At 40.3% G+C, this 6,000-nt stretch overlaps 6 non-coding genes across 6 annotated transcripts; all 6 read right to left on the reverse strand.

Annotated features, from left to right (window-relative positions):
- Positions 1–1,069: 1,069 nt before the first annotated feature.
- trnap-agg (transfer RNA proline (anticodon AGG)) lies at positions 1,070–1,141 on the reverse strand. The gene has a single exon. It is a non-coding gene; the product is annotated as a tRNA-Pro (tRNA).
- Positions 1,142–1,553: 412 nt separating this feature from the next.
- trnap-ugg (transfer RNA proline (anticodon UGG)) lies at positions 1,554–1,625 on the reverse strand. Its single transcript has one exon. It is a non-coding gene; the product is annotated as a tRNA-Pro (tRNA).
- A 1,256-nt stretch (positions 1,626–2,881) lies between these two features.
- On the reverse strand, positions 2,882–2,953 carry trnap-agg (transfer RNA proline (anticodon AGG)). Its single transcript has one exon. It is a non-coding gene; the product is annotated as a tRNA-Pro (tRNA).
- Positions 2,954–3,365: 412 nt separating this feature from the next.
- Positions 3,366–3,437, reverse strand: trnap-cgg (transfer RNA proline (anticodon CGG)). The gene has a single exon. It is a non-coding gene; the product is annotated as a tRNA-Pro (tRNA).
- A 996-nt stretch (positions 3,438–4,433) lies between these two features.
- On the reverse strand, positions 4,434–4,505 carry trnap-ugg (transfer RNA proline (anticodon UGG)). Its single transcript has one exon. It is a non-coding gene; the product is annotated as a tRNA-Pro (tRNA).
- Positions 4,506–5,760: 1,255 nt separating this feature from the next.
- On the reverse strand, positions 5,761–5,832 carry trnap-agg (transfer RNA proline (anticodon AGG)). Its single transcript has one exon. It is a non-coding gene; the product is annotated as a tRNA-Pro (tRNA).
- Between the last annotated feature and the right edge of the window lie 168 nt (positions 5,833–6,000).

A 6,000-nucleotide genomic window follows, 5' to 3' on the forward strand; every position in this document is an offset into this window, starting at 1 on the left:
ATTAGGGCTAATATTATTCGACTGCGAAGTTATGGTGTTGTTGGCTTTGCTATTTTTTATTTAAGCAACACAACAACAATAAAACATTCCTGACCAGCCATAAGACTACCAACTAATATATGTTTGGAATAAACAAAAAACGAAATTAGCGATAAAATCATGAAGAATTTAAAGATGATTTATTTATTCAGTTAGTTGTTTGTTTGTTATTTTAAGTTGGTGTGAAAAAGCTGTGCTATTATCACAAATATCAGCACGGTAAGAGCGCTTCTCAACCAACCAGATTGTAAGGTCGGGACTACCGTTTGTATAATAACAAAAATAACATTTAGATAAACATTAAACATTAAATAAATGCATTTTGTATAAATAAATAAAGGTCCCTGACATTGACATCCAAAAAACTAAAGTGTCATATGCAAAACTTTACTTATAAAGTGTATGAATATATGACATGAACCAGCCCATCTGGAATCCTCCCGAATCTCCCGATGAACCACTCCGGGCTTGGTAATGCTCCAAATCTAGTAGAAAACCTTCTTTGGACAGTAGAGACAGCTACTCCAACAAAATCAGAATCAACTCTTTTTAATACCCTTGATTTCAGAAGAAAACATTAAATGAGTAGTGTCCCATTATTTTAGTCAATATAGAGTGTACTTGACTGATGTTTAAATATATATTAAATTTACTGAACTATTAATCTAATCTGATAAACATACCAAGCCGAGTCTTTTCTGATTTCTAACAAGTCGTTCTCGTCTAGGAGGCATTGCGTCCACCTGGCTGCTTCTCCGGTCGTCACCTCCCCCAGCGCCCTGGACACACAGGTCCCCACTGCAGCAGGAGTGCAGCCCTGATCGTGACCTGCTCGCTCGTCTGTTTCTTGGCCTCGTTTTTACGTTGAGTGTATTGAAGTTGAGGAGAGACTAAATTAGGTAGCTATTTTTCTGTTGTTTTTTTTTTTTTCATTTGTGTGTGTGTTTTCATGTAATAGTTATATATTGAGATTTTGGCACGTACCAGACGATCGTTAATGTCGCCATCTTGTCCGGCAAAAAAACGAGCAGGGCTCGTCCGGGATTTGAACCCGGGACCTCTCGCACCCTAAGCGAGAATCATACCCCTAGACCAACGAGCCAGAGGCTGGGGGAAAAGTGTTTTTGTAGCCTGAGCGCCATCTATCAGTGACTACTGGAAGTGCAAAATCTCTAAAACACGGATTCAGGTGGAGTGGAAGCCACATTCCAGACCCTTTGTCATTACAATATTGATGTTTTTTTACTGAACTTAAAATATTTGAAAAATTAAACAGACTTCATATTAAAGTTGTTTTCTTAATGTTCTCATTAGATGCTAGCTATCTATGACTGAAGCCGGGTCAATACAGCATCCTCCACTAAAACTAAGTAAGGTGTTCACATGCAGCTTCCAGAGGGACACACTAAAGAGCAGTGGATATGCAGAAGAACCTCGAGAGCACAGTTTTACTGTATGGTTCCAGTCAGTGAACAGTGTTGATTGATAGTCCATCTATGATAACCTTAAAAGGCGGGCTCGTCCGGGATTTGAACCCGGGACCTCTCGCACCCAAAGCGAGAATCATACCCCTAGACCAACGAGCCATGCTTAAGGAACGTGTTTGCTAGCCTTTCCACAGCTGCCACGTCACATGTTGCAGCGTTGTTAGAAATATGGTTGTCATATGGGCGCATACGAATAGTGTTGTTCCACAAGCTTGTTGTTAGGGCTAGTAAACCTTGCTGGAGGAGGATGCGCACGTCGCACGCAGGTAACACAGAAATGATTATTAGGGCTAATATTATTCGACTGCGAAGTTATGGTGTTGTTGGCTTTGCTATTTTTTATTTAAGCAACACAACAACAATAAAACATTCCTGACCAGCCATAAGACTACCAACTAATATATGTTTGGAATAAACAAAAAACGAAATTAGCGATAAAATCATGAAGAATTTAAAGATGATTTATTTATTCAGTTAGTTGTTTGTTTGTTATTTTAAGTTGGTGTGAAAAAGCTGTGCTATTATCACAAATATCAGCACGGTAAGAGCGCTTCTCAACCAACCAGATTGTAAGGTCGGGACTACCGTTTGTATAATAACAAAAATAACATTTAGATAAACATTAAACATTAAATAAATGCATTTTGTATAAATAAATAAAGGTCCCTGACATTGACATCCAAAAAACTAAAGTGTCATATGCAAAACTTTACTTATAAAGTGTATGAATATATGACATGAACCAGCCCATCTGGAATCCTCCCGAATCTCCCGATGAACCACTCCGGGCTTGGTAATGCTCCAAATCTAGTAGAAAACCTTCTTCTCTGGACAGTAGAGACAGCTACTCCAACAAAATCAGAATCAACTCTTTTTAATACCCTTGATTTCAGAAGAAAACATTAAATGAGTAGTGTCCCATTATTTTAGTCAATATAGAGTGTACTTGACTGATGTTTAAATATATATTACATTTACTGAACTATTAATCTAATCTGATAAACATACCAAGCCGAGTCTTTTCTGATTTCTAACAAGTCGTTCTCGTCTAGGAGGCATTGCGTCCACCTGGCTGCTTCTCCGGTCGTCACCTCCCCCAGCGCCCTGGACACACAGGTCCCCACTGCAGCAGGAGTGCAGCCCTGATCGTGACCTGCTCGCTCGTCTGTTTCTTGGCCTCGTTTTTACGTTGAGTGTATTGAAGTTGAGGAGAGACTAAATTAGGTAGCTATTTTTCTGTTGTTTTTTTTTTTTTCATTTGTGTGTGTGTTTTCATGTAATAGTTATATATTGAGATTTTGGCACGTACCAGACGATCGTTAATGTCGCCATCTTGTCCGGCAAAAAAACGAGCAGGGCTCGTCCGGGATTTGAACCCGGGACCTCTCGCACCCTAAGCGAGAATCATACCCCTAGACCAACGAGCCAGAGGCTGGGGGAAAAGTGTTTTTGTAGCCTGAGCGCCATCTATCAGTGACTACTGGAAGTGCAAAATCTCTAAAACACGGATTCAGGTGGAGTGGAAGCCACATTCCAGACCCTTTGTCATTACAATATTGATGTTTTTTTACTGAACTTAAAATATTTGAAAAATTAAACAGACTTCATATTAAAGTTGTTTTCTTAATGTTCTCATTAGATGCTAGCTATCTATGACTTAAGCCGGGTCAATACAGCATCCTCCACTAAAACTAAGCAAGGTGTTCACATGCAGCTTCCAGAGGGACACACTAAAGAGCAGTGGATATGCAGAAGAACCTCGAGAGCACAGTTTTACTGTATGGTTCCAGTCAGTGAACAGTGTTGATTGATAGTCCATCTATGATAACCTTAAAAGCCGGGCTCGTCCGGGATTTGAACCCGGGACCTCTCGCACCCGAAGCGAGAATCATACCCCTAGACCAACGAGCCAGATGGGCAAGTTCAAATCGTTTATTTTCCAGAACTTTTTCAAAAGCTTTAGCTATTGCCTATGCTAAAAATAAGAAGATATATAATGAGAATGATAATAATAATAATAATAATAATAATAATAATACGAAGAAGAAGAAGAATGATTATTATAATTTCTTCCCACTCAGTCCCTTTGGGTAGCATATTGCTAAGATGATAATAATAAGGATTTAGCTGAGTGGAAGTTCTGGTGGGGTATAGCAGGTCATTAATAAACTTCCTTCAAGAGATGAACTGTTAGTTGATCCCAGTTTCTCACTGCTCTACGGTTTCAGTCTGCACACAAAAGAGCAGGGCTCGTCCGGGATTTGAACCCAGTACCTCTCGCACCCTAAGCGAGAATCACACCCCTAGACCATCGAGCCAGACACAGAGTAACGGTTTATAGTTTTCTCCAGAGGATTTTCAGGATTGCCACGTCTCAGCAGTTAGGGGACACCTCCACATGGACTCTAGTTGTAGCACCATCTATCAGTGACTGTTAGACAGAGTCCGTTAGATCACAACATTTCTTAATGTACTAAAACAACAACCTAGCAGCTCTAAACTTCTTTCACTCTCTACTAATCATCAACTCTCACTACTGACATATCGTTTCATTAAGCTGGTCATACTGGTGGGACGGAGCGGACATGCTGGTAATGCTGGCACATCGTTCAGGGTTCCATGAATAACTACATCTGTAGTCATTAGGAAACATTCACTGCTGTAGCTGAAACTTCTTCTGAGGCCTTTTTGTAGGTTTAGTCATTTTCCTCCTCTAAGCTGATTCAGATCATGATTGGCGTTGATGGTTAATTCAGCAGGTGAGTCGTACAGGGTTTGAAATTACCTACAGGAGAGGACAGCGCGGTGCCTATCACTCAGGTAGTTCACCTGTAAGTCTCTCTCTGCTCCTGCATTGCTGGACGGGCCCTACATTCACTGATGGTCAGACCTTTCACAGTAAATGCAGGGCTCGTCCGGGATTTGAACCCGGGACCTCTCGCACCCAAAGCGAGAATCATACCCCTAGACCAACGAGCCATGCTTAACGATCGTGTTTGCTAGCCTTTCCACAGCTGCCACGTCACATGTTGCAGCGTTGTTAGAAATATGGTTGTCATATGGGCGCATACGAATAGTGTTGTTCCACAAGCTTGTTGTTAGGGCTAGTAAACCTTGCTGGAGGAGGATGCGCACGTCGCACGCAGGTAACACAGAAATGATTATTAGGGCTAATATTATTCGACTGCGAAGTTATGGTGTTGTTGGCTTTGCTATTTTTTATTTAAGCAACACAACAACAATAAAACATTCCTGACCAGCCATAAGACTACCAACTAATATATGTTTGGAATAAACAAAAAACGAAATTAGCGATAAAATCATGAAGAATTTAAAGATGATTTATTTATTCAGTTAGTTGTTTGTTTGTTATTTTAAGTTGGTGTGAAAAAGCTGTGCTATTATCACAAATATCAGCACGGTAAGAGCGCTTCTCAACCAACCAGATTGTAAGGTCGGGACTACCGTTTGTATAATAACAAAAATAACATTTAGATAAACATTAAACATTAAATAAATGCATTTTGTATAAATAAATAAAGGTCCCTGACATTGACATCCAAAAAACTAAAGTGTCATATGCAAAACTTTACTTATAAAGTGTATGAATATATGACATGAACCAGCCCATCTGGAATCCTCCCGAATCTCCCGATGAACCACTCCGGGCTTGGTAATGCTCCAAATCTAGTAGAAAACCTTCTTCTCTGGACAGTAGAGACAGCTACTCCAACAAAATCAGAATCAACTCTTTTTAATACCCTTGATTTCAGAAGAAAACATTAAATGAGTAGTGTCCCATTATTTTAGTCAATATAGAGTGTACTTGACTGATGTTTAAATATATATTACATTTACTGAACTATTAATCTAATCTGATAAACATACCAAGCCGAGTCTTTTCTGATTTCTAACAAGTCGTTCTCGTCTAGGAGGCATTGCGTCCACCTGGCTGCTTCTCCGGTCGTCACCTTCCCCAGCGCCCTGGACACACAGGTCCCCACTGCAGCAGGAGTGCAGCCCTGATCGTGACCTGCTCGCTCGTCTGTTTCTTGGCCTCATTTTTACGTTGAGTGTATTGAAGTTGAGGAGAGACTAAATTAGGTAGCTAATTTTTCTGTTGTTTTTTTTTTTTATTTGTGTGTTTGTGTTCATGTAATAGTTATATATTGAGATTTTGGCACGTACCAGACGACCGTTAATGTCGCCATCGTGTCCGGCAAAAAAACGAGCAGGGCTCGTCCGGGATTTGAACCCGGGACCTCTCGCACCCTAAGCGAGAATCATACCCCTAGACCAACGAGCCAGAGGTTGGGGGAAAAGTGTTTTTGTAGCCTGAGCGCCATCTATCAGTGACTACTGGAAGTGCACAATCTCTAAAACACGGATTCAGGTGGAGTGGAAGCCACATTCCAGACCCTTTGTCATTACAATATTGATGTTTTTTACTGAACTTAAAATATTTGAAAAATTA

Source organism: Salminus brasiliensis, chromosome 3 (assembly GCF_030463535.1).
Source record: "Salminus brasiliensis chromosome 3, fSalBra1.hap2, whole genome shotgun sequence".
NCBI lineage: Eukaryota > Metazoa > Chordata > Actinopteri > Characiformes > Bryconidae > Salminus > Salminus brasiliensis.